The sequence below is a fragment of the Lotus japonicus genome, chromosome 4 (genome assembly GCF_012489685.1).
Source record: "Lotus japonicus ecotype B-129 chromosome 4, LjGifu_v1.2".
Taxonomy (NCBI): Eukaryota; Viridiplantae; Streptophyta; class Magnoliopsida; order Fabales; family Fabaceae; genus Lotus; species Lotus japonicus.
In genome coordinates, this window is record NC_080044.1 from 42,304,487 (window position 1) to 42,320,846 (window position 16,360).

Consider the following 16,360-nt stretch of genomic DNA (forward strand, 5'->3'; position numbering starts at 1 on the left):
TTGTCTTTTGAGACACCGACAGTTAGCAGTGGGGATAGAAGAGTGAAACAGTTAAGGGGAAAACAACTGGCTTAAGTAAAGGTTATGAGGAACAATGACACGGGCAATGCTACATGGGAATTGGAAGATAAGATCAAGGAACTGTATTCCGAACTTTTTGCAGAACTCTGAGTTTCGAGGACGAAACTTTCTTTTTGGAGGGGAGTATTGTAAGACCTGGATTTTCAGAACAAGCTAGTTTCCGACTCACGCGTAGAATCAGTGTAAGCGTGACAGGAGTTTGACATTTGAGGAAGATTAATGAAGAAGAAAGTTCAGGAATTGCTTGAGGAATGTTGCGTAGTTGTTTTCGGAGTTAGTGCGAGTCGTCTGCACACTTGCCTTAGGGCGAGCGTGTCCAGAATAGACTATTTCGCTCTTAAAGCAACGTTTTGAGTGAGATTTCGAACTCTCGGAAAATTTAAAGATTCTCTTTATTTTTCCATCGACCAGCGTTTCATTTCGGAACTCTGGACTGTACGCACGATAGGTTTCACTTTTCGGATGTCCGCCGACGCTAATTTCTTTGCTTCGAAACCCTATTTTCGAGCAATGGATGAAGACTTTTTCTATTCGGGACTTCTAACGAAGATTCCGTCCGCGTTACCAAACTTGTTTCGACGTTTCCAATCTTTCTTCAGTTGGAAGTTTTGTCATTTGAGCATCACAGCAAAAAGTAGTTTTTCGGGTCAGATTAACCGACACCGCTTTTGAGTTTTTCGATATCGTTTTTCCCAAATCCTAGATATTTGTTTTGAGTTCTGGAATTCTGACGCCAGAATCTCTCTTAGAATTCCACGGTGATCGTGCTGCAAAAATCGGAATCGCGAAATTTTCATTTTCCCGCGATTTCGCCTGCCTATAAATAGGCGAAAAAGCAAAATCCTCTTCATTTTCACCCATCAAGGCCGCGGTTTGTAGAGAGAGAGGGAGAGGAGAGATTTTCGCGAAACCTTGACCAATCTTCGTGCAGTTCGTCCCTACTTCTAGGTATCAAGGTAACTAACACGATTCCTACCTCTGATTGTTGTTTCTGTTGCGTTTCTGAAGTCGTTTCTGTGCTCTAAGTTTTGAGCTTTTTCTAAAATTGTCCGATTTCTCTGATTTCTCGCTTGGGTTATGTTCCTTATGTTCCCCTGAGTCTAAAACCTCTGTCAGTAAACTCTGATTGCGATTCAGTTGTCCAGGATCTGAAAAATTGACTCAAAACTCTTTTTGTCTCACATTTCGAAACTTTATTGTTGAAAAGACTTAATCTGACTTCGTGCCTTTAGGATTTGTTGTCACGGATGTCATGAGGATCGTTGCTGTCAAATTTGTTTTCAGAACTGATAACTTTGAAGTTTTGAGCCTTTATTTTGGACCAAAATGCCCCTGCGTAGTCGTATTTCGGCCCGATTGTCCGAAAATTGTTCTGACAGTTTCTTTGCCTTAGTTTTACCCTAAAACTACCTTGTAAACTGATTTGATCGAAGAAAAAGAGCCGAAGCTCTTTTCTCCTTATGGCCGTGGGCTATTTCCTAAGGGGGGGGAGTTTTTCGTTTTCGAAAACTTGTCTTTTCGTACCTGATTGTCCTATTCTGAAGCTTTAATGCTTTGTCTATCGTTTATGTATTGTTTTGCGATCGAACTAATCCATTTTGTTTGGATTCTGCTTTGTTTTTCTCCGAGGTTCGGTTGAGGGAACTTTGGAAGACTTAGAGCAATTGTTTGAGGAGAACTTTGTTTGCGAAACTGGAACAGCTCGAGGTTAGGGCAACTTACTATATATTAGCTATGACTGCATGATAGGCGTCGATAAATTCGACTTATGTTTTATCTGATGTTGTTTTTGATGATGAGTTGATGTTATGATGCTTTTCCATACTAGTGATGTTGTGCTTTTGTTGGATTGAGCGTTTTGACGCAATTTCGGAGTGGAGATTCATTGATCTGGTGATCTTTGATATTTCGGGTTGGATGAACAACCCTAGGCAAGTCCAAATGTGGGGTTTGAGACTTAGCCATATGTTGGAATTCTTAGACTTTCCCCGGGAAATGTATTTTGGGTGGTTGATCTTTGAAAACTTAGAATGATAGAGCTTTGAAAAACTAAAGACTTGGGAAACTTAGACTTTGAGAAATAAACTCATAACTTGACTAATTCGAATTGAAACAATTTTTATTAACGTTTAAGCATAGGAGAACTGAAGGGGAAAATATTTACGAAAGACGGGGAAAAGTCGACTTTGTTGTGGGTTTGGAGAGTTATCGGAATTGGGGGAAGCCACTAAGGTGAGCTATGGTGATGATTGAAAGTCACCGAGTACTCTAGTACTCTTGGGGAGTGTTGTGGAGCCGTGTTGTATTGACCGACACCTAGTGCTCTTGTTGTTTGGGCTGTGTTGTATTGACCGACACTAGACCCTTGTGTATTCTGTGGATGGAGTTGTGTTGTATTGACCGACACTTACTCCGAGTTGTGTTGTATTGACCGACACTAACTCATGGGTTTGTTGAGATTGGGTTGTGAGCTAAACACTTTCGTGGTAAGGACGATTCGTTGTTTGGCTAACCACGTTGCATTCAATCGGGTGAATAACGGGAATGGTTCACCTGTGCATATCATGGTGAATAACGGGAATGGTTCACCTTGCATTAATGATGAATAACGGGAATGGTTCATCATTCGGTGAATAACGGGAATGGTTCACCAAGGATGAATAACGGGAATGGTTCATCCAGGATGGATTTCATCCAGGATGGATAACGGGAATGGTCCATCCATAGTGAAAATGCTTCACTTGTGGCGAACGGGAACGCGTCACAAATCCGGATACATATTGTGCATTTCACGCATACATTCATGCTGACTGAGATTGTGTGCTGTTTGTTTATTGAAGCAATGTTAGAGCCATAACATGCTAGGATTGTTTATATGTATATATATCAACATATATCTATACCCCATATCACATGTTGAGTGTATATCTACTTATTGCTGTGAGTTGACCCTAGCGCCTTGGCTTTGTTTGTATGTTTGTGTTTGGGCGGTCGGCCTGCTGCCAGATGTCGATGGCCGACTGGTGTTCGATGGTCTCTCCCTCGGGGGGGATCAGATATGAGCTTGTGGATCGGGATGCCCCCACCGCTTGGGTGATCGATGTTGTGGGTCATCGAGCGACGTACCGGGGAAGGGTCATGGAGGACCGGACTGACGAGTGTGAAAATCTGACGAAAGGAGTTCTACGATGCATGGAGCTGAGCTTCAACTTGCCGTCTTCAGTTCGCCGAGGACTCGGATGTGTGAGCAGTTATGGGTTGGTAGAGTTAGGCAGGCGTCATATTTGTGTAGAGCTCTGATTCTTTTTGCTTTTGGGACGGGGTAGGTTCCCGACGCATGGATTTTGTGTGGTTCTCTTATTGAGGGATCACAGTGAGTCAGTCGGACTATAGGGGTCTTTGCTTAGGCCATTTTGAGGCCGACTTTCTCCCAGTGGATTGTAATTATAACCTTTTCACTCACACTTCTGGATCTGTAACTATTTGCCTACGGGCACACTACTTTGGAGTCACTGCGAGTGCGCGTGACATGGGAGTGCAGCTGAGGCTGTACATGTGTATATATTTGTGTGTTGGTTAGTTTAGTGGTTGGGTTTTGTCTTTATTTTCTATTGCTTGATTTAAAAGGTATCAAACGAAAAAAAATTACCTGTTTTCAGCGTAAAGTCTATTTTTGGTTACTAAAGTCACACCTGGAAATCGGGGTGTTACAACGCTTTCTAAAATTAAGCGTTGTAGGATGTCTCATTCTACAACGCTTTTCTAAACTTAAGCGCTATAGGATGTCTTATTCTACAACGCTTTTCTAAACTTAAGTGCTGTAGATGTCTCATTCTACAACGCTTTTCTAAAATTAAGCGATGTAGGATGTCTCATTCTACAACGCTTTTCTAAAATCAAGCGCTGTAGGAAGTCCCATGCTACAACGCTTCTTCAGAAAATACGTTGTAATATATTCGTATATTACCACGTTTTATAAACTTAAGCGTTTTAGTATGTACCATGTTCTACAGCGCTTGTTAAAAAAAGCGTTGGACAGTACTACAGCGGTACAAGCTACAGCGCTTATAAAGCGCTGTAGAACTGAAAAAATAAGCGCTTTAAAATGCAATTTCTGGCATAGTGTTTTCATAAAAGTATTATTTGATTTCCTATTTCACCCTTTAAAATGTATATTATCTTTCCTTAAAGTGGAATTGCGGATACCTTATATTAGAACAATATCTTCAACTAGCGACCAAAGCATAGTTCCTACAAGGGCATTTCTTGGAAAAACATCATTTAATACTCTCTTGAAACTCTAAGTGGACAGATATATAGGAACAATTTTTTTTCTTCAAAGTGGACAGTTAATAAAGAACGGAGGGAGTAGATGACTGGCCACAAAATGTGCTTCATTCTCATAGGTGATGATTGAACCTCCGACCTTATAATTAAGAGACGGGGTGAGCAACTACCACATCATACTTGAAGGTGAACCTAATTTTTGAAAATCTATTCTAATTTAATATACGTTTTTTAATTTACATTAGAGCAATTTTTAACTTAAGGTCTGTATCTTTTAAGATACTCCTCCATTTCAGAAAAATAAAAATTATTGTTTAAGGTTATGCTGGCACAAAGAATAAACTCCCTTCGTCCCTAATTATAAGCTAAAGTTGTAAAAATTACGTTTATTAAGAAAACCTTAATTGATGCTTTGGTTTATATTTGTCAAATACAAATATAGCCGTTGAAGATGATATATATACATTTTAAAGGGTGAAATAGGAAAGATAATATGCTTTGGTCGCTAGTTGAAGATACTAGAACAATAAATGAGGAAAGATAATATACATTTTAAAGGGTGAAATGAAGGTATGAAAAACGGTAGAAAGGGGGGGTTTGAATAACGTTTTCAGAATAAAACTTCCACCTTAAAGATTTTAGCAAATCTTTCGAGAACAAATAAAGTGCTTAAGATAAGAGATAGAGAAGCACGCAAGGATTTTATCCTGGTTCACTTGATGAATCACTCAAGCTAGTCCAGTCCACCTGTTAAGGTGATATCTTCCTTCTTAGAATGAAGGCAATTCACTAATCAGGTAATTGTTACAACTGCACTTGAAACCTACAAGTGACTAACAATACACTGACTTAGCTCACACTAAGACTCACTCTCTTAGTCTTCTCTAGGATTCGATCAACCTTGATCTCCTAAAGGTAAACTAAACAACTGTTTAAGAAAGATTTGAAGGTATGAAAAACGGTAGAAGGGGGGGGGGGTTTGAATAACGTTTTCAAGATAAAACTTCCACCTTAAAGATTTTAACAAATCTTTCGAGAACTAAGTTCTTAAGATAAGAGATAGAAAAGCACACAAGGATTTTTATCCTGGTTCACTTGATAAATCCCTCAAGCTAATCCAGTCCACCCGTTAAGGTGATTTCTTCCTTCTTAGAATGAAGGCAATCCACTAATCAGGTAAATGTTACAACTGCACTTGAAACCTACAAGTGACTAACAATTACACTGACTTAGCTCACACTAAGATTCACTCTCTTAGTCTTCTCTAGGATCCGATCAAACTTGATCTCCTAAAGGTAACTAAACAAACTGTTTAAGAAAGAATGTTTACAAAGGATTTGCTTCTGAAAAGCTAATAGTAAACACAATGAATTTAGATGAAAGAATGCTTAGAAGGTTTTTGAATATAGCTTGCGCGTGTGAGATTCTTCCAACCGCATCTTTCACTTTTCAGCCTCTATTTATACTCCAAGGATTAGGGTTTGAACGCTCCATGGAAATGCTACCGTAGGAGGGCAGTTCTGGAAATTCCAGCTTCTGCTGTGGCTGAGAATGTTAGGTAGGTCGTCAGGATAGTACATTTGCTTTTGTACTTTGATAGTGACTTGACCTTTAAACCTAGTAGACTTCTGATCAGGGGAATGCTTCATGTTGGAACTTGTGAAGCCAGTTGATCAGAGTCAGAGGGAAAGCACAGATCCTCTGACCGTTGTATCTTCTGATTCTGAACTCAGAGGGAAGTACATGGTCTTCAGAGCTATTTTGCTTCTGGACTTCAGAGTCTCCACTTTTCAGCTTCTGGATCTTCAGAGTCTTCTACACCATCAGAACATCTGAACCTTTAGAGTTTCTTGGTTGTTAGAACGTCTGGATCTTCAGAACTTCAAGTGACTGAGTCCATATCAGAGCTTGTAAGACTTCAGATCACCTGAAGCATTTCTACTGTTCAGAGTGAACATAGATGTTGCGAAAGCGTTGCTTGGGTCACTCTTTATGCACAGTGCTTCTGATTTGTGTGAGATTAAATTGAGGTCAGAGCCTGTAAATAGCACACTCAGAAAAACACGTTAGAGTACCATAATTGTTCATACTAAAATGTTAACTTGTAATCATCAAAACATAGAGTTGTACTACTCGATCAAAACTTGATCTTACAATCTCCCCGTTTTTGATGATGACAAAACCAAGTATTTTGATGAACAATTCTTAAACAATAAACTGAATTCACTCAGAGTTTAGAGATGTAGAATAAGACTTATCCTGATGTGAATAGTTTATTTTACTCATTCTGAATCCAAGTCACAGCTTGATTCTGAGCATAGCTCCCCCTGAATCTAAGACTTAATGAAAACGTTAGAAATGTCTAGATTCTGAGCTAAATAATGTAAGAGTTCAGAGTGAAGGCGCATGACATAGATGAATTAAAATAATCAGAGCGCATAAGTGTTCAGAGTCAACAATAAGTGGTATCAGAGTCAAATAGAATCACTTCAGAAGAAGTGAAATGTATTCCTTGTATTTGCCCAGTGACACATCTATGGTCATAAAAGTGGAACTCTTGAATTCTCCAAAGGAAAAATAAATCACACTAACACAGCTTACACATCAAAAACTGGGTGTACTCCCCCTTTTTGTCATAAGCAAAAAGTATGGGGTGTGAAAAACTTAGCTTGAAGTACAAGGTACTCCCCCTTAGAGAAGGTCTAAGTTTAAAAAAATGGAGAAAGAAACGATGTAGGAATGAGAGTTACGCGATTTAAGGAAGGGAGTTAATGCAAAATAGGAACGTTTACTACCGGCCACGGGAGTAAATAGAAACTTCAGTTACCAAGGACTTATCCTCGAGAAACTGCAGGAGCAATAACTTCCAAGGAGAGAAGGAGGCTTATATAAAGCCATTTAGAAGAGGGTAAGCTTCACAACTCGATCAATACCATAAAGAGAAATGGCTTCGTACATGGTTGCACTGGAAGAGCTCAGAAGGAAGGCCTTCGAGGAAGACATGTTCCTTAACATCCGGCACCCTGAGGGTACACGAACGATACACGAGCTGACGAAGACACTGCTTGAAGAGGACCTTTGTCCAGAGCTGGAGAAGGATCTGAAAGAATTCCTGGCCTTCGTGGAGGAAATTCAGGAACTCAGCCAGCTTGAGCTGAATGTTCTGGAAGAGAAGGAAGCTATGGAAAAGAGACTCAAGACGACAGAAGATAGTCTGGAGAGGGAAGAGCTGAACATCAAACTCAACAACATCCAGTATTCATTGGATCGTCTGGAGAAAGAGAGGGTAGAGCAGCGCCAAGAATGCAGAAGAATGAGGAAGGATCCTCCATTCTAGATTTAGGGACAAAATTGTATGACGTAATAAACATAACTTATCATGAATAAAAAAAAAAATTTGCAAACACAAGGTCATTTATATATATATGGAATGATAAACTACTAGTAAGCAAAACATAGCAGGTAATGCAAATAGAAATAAAAATTAATGAAGTTAAGAAAAACGAAAGAAATCCTAAAACTAAGGCTTGTCAGAGCGACGCAGAAGTTCTTGAAGAATTTTCTTCATGTCCATCAGCAGAGTCTCATGAGAATTGAGACGTTGTTCCATGATATCAAGTCTGGAAGGACTTGGCTGTGTAGAGCTAGAAGGAACATTCTGAGCAGATTGATGAGCTGGAGTGGAATCAGAAGCAGCAGGAGTGAAGACCACTCGTGCAAGAGCTTGACATCTAAGAGCTTCAACTTCAGCTTCAAGTCTCTCAGCTTCTAATCTTGCATGTTCAGCTTGTGCAGCTGCTTGACGTGCAGCTTCTTCTGCTTGCTCTTTCTTTCTTCTGGCCTCTTCAACAGCTTCAAGTAACTTAGTTCTTTGCTGTTGTTCATGCAGAGCCACTCTTCTTGTAAACCGCTGCCTAGCAGCCTCAATCCTCTGATCCCGTTCTGTAGTGAGATGACTCATCATAACAGGAACCTGAGCAACTAACCAAGTACTTAGACTATTCCATTCTTCAGCAACAGAGTCAGCGTTCTCACTCAGGTCAGTGTGACCTTGCACTTTGCGTAACATCAGTGAAGCTTCATGATTAAACACACTGATGCACTCAGAGAGAGAGGTTGGCCTGAGATATGTGTAGGGAACAATGGAGAGATTGGTTTCAGGAGAGGTTGGGTGGTTGCTGCTGTTTGCCTCAGAGGCACCTTGAGGAGAGCCAATATAAAAAGTTTGGACATTTGGTTCAGAGGCTCCAAGGTTTGGTTCAGAGGTTTCAACCTGAGGATGTGGTGATCTAACCGAAGAGTGGTTAGACACTGAGTTTTCTGGTTCTGGTTGAATAGGCTCTTGATGAACTTGGTCAGGTTGGACTTGTTGGGTTAAAGGGTCTGCTTCATGCAAGGGGTCAGCCTGAATAGGATCATCTGGGTCAACCAGACGTTCTGGTCTAGGTCAAGGGTATCTCCTAGGGCTTGGTACTGTAAGGTAGTACTCTGGGATGGCAGACACTTTTTCTTTCTTGACTTCCATAAATTTACGAAGTGACTCAGAGTTGTTGGAAGGTGAGGAGTCAGCAACGTTGGTAGGAAAGGATACAGAAGTATAGGGAGTGGAAGAATCTGTATCAGCAGTTCTACGATCAGGACGTTCTGATGCTCTAGGGACAGAGTGATCAGACGTTCTGGGTTCAGGTTCTGGTTGTTCAAGTTCTGGTTGTTCAGGAATGATGGGTTCAGAGGTTAGTGGGTTGTATTGGATGGTAATGGGAGAGGTTGGTTCAGAGGGACGTGGAGTCTGAAGCATATTCCACAGAGGTGCTTCTTCTTGGGAAGGTTGGAAACATGAAGACCTTGGGGAATTAGGTGGAGATGTGGTTTGAGCACCTGGTTGAGACTCTGGGATAGGGGTGAGTTGGGTGGCTGTGCGGTTAAGAAGAGTAGAGATGGGGAGTGCATCAATGGAATTTAAATCATCATCAGATTCAATGACAGCAGACTTACTTGATGAACGCACGGCAGACCTAGTCACTCTGGCAGAAGTCTCCATTCTGATGACTGCAGCAACAGGTTCCACACGGGTAGGCTTCTCCACAATTCTGACTTGTTTCTTCTTCTTCTTTGGAGGAGAAGGACCATCTTCATTATCACCATCATCACCATCATCAGGCTTGGTGGTTTCATCATGCTTCCTCTTAGGCTTGTCAGCCTTCTTCTTCTTCAGAGGAACATCAGACTCCTCAGAAGATTCCTCCAAGACCATTTTTCTCTGAACTTTCCTCTTGGGTGGAGAGTCAAACTCTGGAGCTGGTGGCAATCGCCTGAAGAACTCATCTACATCAATCTCAAACCCTTGTTTCTTCAGATCATCAATGTAGCACAAGATAGCTTCTGGGTTGTCTGCTTGGGTCCATAAAGGGAAATCATTCAGAGGCACCCTTCTTTGTCTTACTTCATCAGAAGTATCTTCATGAGCAGGGGCTATCTTCTTCTTGACCAATCCCATCTTCTTCAAAGATGTGGATGTGAAGACATCACTGACAATTGTGGACAGATCCTCTGTGCATCCTGCCTTGATCAGATCTTCTATGAATTTACTCTCAATGAAGAGATCTGAAAGCAGTCTCCCAAAGGGGATGTACTTGATGGCAGACTTGATGGAGGCAGTGGTTCTGGACTTCCTGATGCATTCTTTCAGGTAAGAGAACAAGAAGAAGGGAAGGCAGATCTTTCTCTTATCCTAAATGAAGAATAGCATGGCCTTCTGGCAAATGCAGTTAAGCAGAATCTTGTGCCAGATTCTGAGCTTGGGATGAAGATCCATCACCTTGTAGTCGCTCTTGCCAGGTTTGTAGTTGGTGTAACGAGCCTTGTTGGTTTCTTCCTTTGTTCTGGGTTTCAACTTCGATTCTGTCAGTTGGAATCTATACCCAGTTCCAGTGTGTGCACCCAGCAGATTCACAATGGACTTCTCAGTGATGATTATCCTCCTTCCAGCAATGTAGGAGACAACTTGTGTATCATCACAGTCCGCGTGTTTCCAGAATTCCTTGACCAATTTGTCATAAATTGGACCTCTAAGCCTGTTGAAATACTCTTCCCATCCCTGAACTTGAACTTCAGGACGCAGGTCATACCCATTTGCAGCTATATTATCCAGGTCGAATCTCCATTCATCAAGCACTTGGAGTTCTTCCGGAGCATAAACGCAGTGAACGACACAGCCCCGTTCTGCAATTGGAATCATCTTCTCTGAAGCTTGACCTTGATTTGCAGTTTCAGGGCCCAATTGGCCTGTAGCTTGACCTACTATCATATGAGGAAACCTGGTTGCATCTGCAGCTTCATTTCTGGTTTGTCTCACCATCGTGAAGTCGGTTGAAGGTTTTGGGTTGAAGGAGAAGGATGAATAGAGAGAGAGAGAGAGAGAGAGAGAGATCGTGGGTAAGAGGTTTTGAAAAACTGAAGAGAGAGAATGTAAAACCGTGAGTGTAGGAGAACGTGTGTGTATAGTGGGTTTTGACAAATAACCGTTGTTGATAAAAAAGCAATTTAAAATCAACGGTTAGAAATTAAAGACATGATAGTAGCAGTAAATACACCTATCACACGCAGGAGAGAAGCACATCAACACTCATTACAACAGATTGTCAGCACGGGCACAAGGAACTATGTATCAGAGATACTGACACACGTTTACTATCTAAGCTTCAGAGTCAATACCAATGGGTACATAAACTCTGATAGAGTTACCTTCTGAACTAGACAACTTCTGATAAAGAAGCATCATAGTCAGAGGTTCTGATCCATCTTCATGCTGGACAAAAGTCCATATTCAGATTTTTCAGAATGAAATTAAATCTATCCTCTGCTAAGGGCTTTGTAAAGATATCTGCCCATTGATGGTCAGTATCAACAAACTTCAGAAGAAGTACGCCCTTCTGTACATAATCTCTAATAAAGTGATACTTTACCTCAATGTGCTTTTCCCTTGAATGTAAGATAGAATTCTTCCTCTGATATGTATCCATTTAGGAAGGCACTCTTAACATCCATCTGATGTAGAATTATGTTGTGATTTACTGAGAAGGATATCAACAGTCTGATTGCTTCTAGTCTTGCTACTAGAGAAAATGTTTTTGTGTAGTCTATTCCTTCCTGCTGGCTGTAGCCTTGAGCAACTAGCCTTGCCTTGTTTCTGACTACATATCCTTTCTCATTCAACTTGTTTCTGAACACCCATTTTGTTCCAATTACATGGACACTTTGAGGCTTCTTCACTAGGCTCCAAACATCATTCTTGGAAAATTGATTCAATTCCTCTTCCATAGCCAGAAACCAGTCCTTGTCCTGAAGAGCTTCATCAATTGACTTGGGTTCAATTAAGGACACCAATCCTTTCAGACTAAGCGAGGTCTCTTCAGAGGGTCTGAAGGCTGATCCGGTTCTGACTGGTTTGTCTTTGTTGCCCAGAATCAATTCCTTAGGATGAGCTGCAGTGGTTCTGCTCTTCTTCAGAGTTTGTGAATCATAGGGACCAGCTTCTTCTGGTTCATCTTCCTCTGGATCAGCTTCCTCTGGAGCTTTGCCTTTGTCAGAAACACTTATACTTAAATCTGCAAATTTCTCAACTAGCTTTGACTGGTCAGAGTCAAGCTTATCGTCAAATCTAACATGAATAGATTCTTCAATAGTTTTAGCATCAGTATTATAAAATCTAAAACCTTTAGATCTCCCAGAGTAACCAAGTAATAGACATTTAGAAGACTTAGCATCAAATTTATGCAATCTATCCTCAGTATTAAGAACATAACAAACACAACCAAAAGGATGAAAATAAGAAATGTTGGGTTTTATATTCTTCCACAATTCATAGGGAGTCTTATTCAGAATTGGTCTCACAGAGATTCTGTTATGAATGTAACATGCTGTGTTTACTGCCTCTGCCCAAAAGTGCTTAGCCATGCCAGTTTCTTGGAGCATGGTTCTAGCCATCTCCTGAAGAGTTCTGTTCTTCCTCTCAACAACACCATTTTGTTGAGGAGTTCTGGGACAAGAGACATCATGTGCAATTCCATAGGAATCAAACAGACTCTCAAACTTGTCATTCTCAAACTCTCCACCATGGTCACTTCTGACACGCACAATCCTACAAGCCTTCTCGTTTTGCACTTGGGCTATGAAGGTAGAGAACACAGCATGAGACTCATCCTTGCGGGTTAGAAATTTTGCCCATGTCCAACGGCTATAGTCGTCAACAATGACCATCCCATATCTCTTGCCACCTATAGACTCAGTTTTCACTGGTCCAAATAGGTCGATATGCAGAAGTTCCAACGGCCTTGAGGTTGAGACAACATTCTTTGCCTTGAAAGGGACTTTTGTGAATTTTCCTTTCTGACAAGCTTCACAAAGAGCGTCTGAAGAGAACTTCAGAGTGGGTAAGCCCCTGACAAGGTTGAGCTTACTCAGCTGAGAAATCTTTCTCATACTGGCATGACCTAACTGTCTATGCCATACCCATTGCTCCTCATTAACAAAAAGAAGGCACTTCACATTCTGAGCTTCTAACTCAGATAATCTGATCTTATAAATGTTGTTCTTCCTCTTGCTGTTAAACAGAACAGAGCCATCAATCTGACTTACAGCCCGACAGGACTTTTGATTGAAAATAACATCATAACCCTTGTCAGCTAATTGACTTATAGACAATAAGTTATGATTTAAGCCATCTACCAATAAAACATTGTCAATGCATGGACTACTATCTACACAAATAGTACCAGTACCAACAATTTTACCCTTCTCGTTGCCACCAAAGCCAACTTCGCCTCCAGGCTTAAGTTTTAGCTCTTGGAACATACGCCTTTCTCCCGTCATGTGACGCGAGCATCCACTGTCCAGATACCATGATTGGTGTTTCAGTGGAGCTATCAAGGATATCTGCAACATAGATAATCTTATCCTTAGGTACCCATTTTCTGGGTCCTTTCTTGTTAGTTACCCCAGAGGTTCTGATCACCTTGGGTTTCTCAACATGATAATGTAAAGGAATTTTTGCATGATATTTAGACATGGAGAAGGATCCCTTTTTAAGAGGAGATTTAGCAACTTCAGCAGGTAAAAGATCAGGTAAAATGGTACCAGAGGGAACAAAGCATTCATACAAAGATTTAGCTTTAGGCATAGAAGGCTCATTTCTAATTGGTTTAGAATAGCCAATGCCATGCATTCCATTTCTGCTTACGCCATAGATCATTGAAGCCATTAAGCTTCTATCTACGCTTTTAGCCAGGAATCTTTGAAAAGATTTTTCATACTTAGATTCATGCTTACTATCAGAGGCATTGCAGGAAATAACTTCTTCTAACTTAGCAGTTTGATTCTTAAGCACAGAGTTAGAATTCACTAAAGCATGGTTATCATTTTTCAAATCAGAAATGATTTTCTCATGTTCAGAAGGAGTCTTAGAAATAGCAGATAAGTTCTTTTTCAGCTTCTTATGCTTAGACAAAAAAGAGTTATACTTATCCATGATATCAGACAAAGCATGTTTCAGTTCAGAGGTTGAGAAAGAAGCGAATACCTCATTTTCATCGTCTGAGTTGGGATCTCCTTCTGATTCTGAGTCAGAGTCAACAGCATCCTTTGACTCTGCTCCTTTGTCTTTGACAATGGCCATGAGTCCTTGGACTTCTCCATCAGAGTCAACATCCTCTGACTGTGATTCATCAAAAGTCACCATCAGACTTTTCTTGGTCTTGAAGTGCTTCTTTGGCCTCTTGTCCTTCTTCAATTTTGGACAGTCACTTTTGTAGTGCCCTGATTCTTTGCACTCAAAGCATGTGACTTCCTTAATTGAGGACTTCTTTTGACCTGAGGATTCAGACTTTCCTTTGGCCTTTCCAGAGCCTTTGTACTTGCTCTGCCTGTGCTTCCAGATACGGTTGAGTCTTTTAGAGATCAGACTCAGCTCATCTTCATCAGAATCTTCTGATGCTTCTTCAGATTCTTCTGCTTCAGCTTGAAGAGCTTTTGAATTTTCTGCTTTAGCCTTCTCAGATTTGGATTTTAAGGCTATTGACTTCTTCCTCAGATCTTGCATCTCTGAGCGCTTCAGCTCATGACACTTCAGTATGCTAATGAGTTCTTCTAAACTCATACGCTCAACATCTCTCGTAAGCTCTATTGAAGTCACCAAGGGCATCCAGCTTTCAAGAAGACTTCTGATGACCCTTATGACATGATCTTTTGTTGTGTAGCTCTTGTTGAGAGGTCGTATTCCAGCTACAAGCAACTGAAATCTGGAGAACATTTCTTCAATGGACTCGTTTGGCTTCATGATGAAGGATTCATACTTTTGGATCAAAGACAATGCCTTTGATTCTTTGACTTTCTTGTTTCCTTTATGAGACATCTTCAGGGATCCAAAGATGCCTTTTGCATACTCACGATCTGTAATCTTCTGGTACTCTTCATAAGAGATAGCACTTAGAAGAATTGCTCTAGCTTTGTGATGTTGTGAGTAAAGCTTCTTTTGATCTGCAGTCATCTCTGACCTTGGGATCTTCTTGCCTTCTTCATCAACTGGATGCTCATAGCCATCCACAATAATATCCCAGAGATCTGCATCAAAACCCAAAAAGAAACTTTCAAGTCTATCTTTCCAATATTCGAACCTTTGACCGTCGAACATGGGAGGCTTTGCATTGTAACCATCTTTTTGAGTTTCACTGGTGGTAGCCATTGTTTTTCACACCGGTCCGGATCACTGAACACTGTTAGGTGTGGTAATCAGAACTTGCGCTCTGATACCAAGGTATGAAAAACGGTAGAAAGGGGGGGGGGGGGTTTGAATAACGTTTTCAAGATAAAACTTCCACCTTAAAGATTTTAGCAAATCTTTCGAGAACTAAGTGCTTAAGATAAGAGATAGAAAAGCACACAAGGATTTTTATCCTGGTTCACTTGATAAATCCCTCAAGCTAATCCAGTCCACCCGTTAAGGTGATTTCTTCCTTCTTAGAATGAAGGCAATCCACTAATCTGGTAAATGTTACAACTGCACTTGAAACCTACAAGTGACTAACAATTACACTGACTTAGCTCACACTAAGATTCACTCTCTTAGTCTTCTCTAGGATCCGATCAAACTTGATCTCCTAAAGGTAACTAAACAAACTGTTTAAGAAAGAATGTTTACAAAGGATTTGCTTCTGAAAAGCTAATAGTAAACACAATGAACTCAGATGAAAGAATGCTTAGAAGGTTTTTGAATATAGCTTGCGCGTGTGAGATTCTTCCAACCGCATCTTTCACTCTTCAGCCTCTATTTATACTCCAAGGATTAGGGTTTGAACGCGGCATGGAAATGCTACCGTTGGAGGGCAGTTCTGGAAATTCCAGGTTTTGCTGTGGCTGAGAATGTTAGGTAGGTCGTCAGGATAGTACATTTGCTTTTGTACTTGGATAGTGACTTGACCTTTAAACCTAGTAGACTTCTGATCAGGGGAATGCTTCATGTTGGAACTTGTGAAGCCAGTTGATCAGAGTCAGAGGGAAAGCACAGATCCTCTGACCGTTGTATCTTCTGATTCTGAACTCAGAGGGAAGTACATGGTCTTCAGAGCTATTTTGCTTCTGGACTTCAGAGTCTCCACTTTTCAGCTTCTGGATCTTCAGAGTCTTCTACACCATCAGAACATCTGAACCTTTAGAGTTTCTTGGTTGTCAGAACGTCTGGATCTTCAGAACTTCAAGTGACTGAGTCCATATCAGAGCTTGTAAGACTTCAGATCACCTGAAGCATTTCTACTGTTCGGAGTGAACATAGATGTTGCGAAAGCGTTGCTTGGGTCACTCTTTATGCACAGTGCTTCTGATTTGTGTGAGATTAAATTGAGGTCAGAGCCTGTAAATAGCACACTCAGAAAAACACGTTAGAGTACCATAATTGTTCATACTAAAATGTTAACTTGTAATCATCAAAACATAGAGTTGT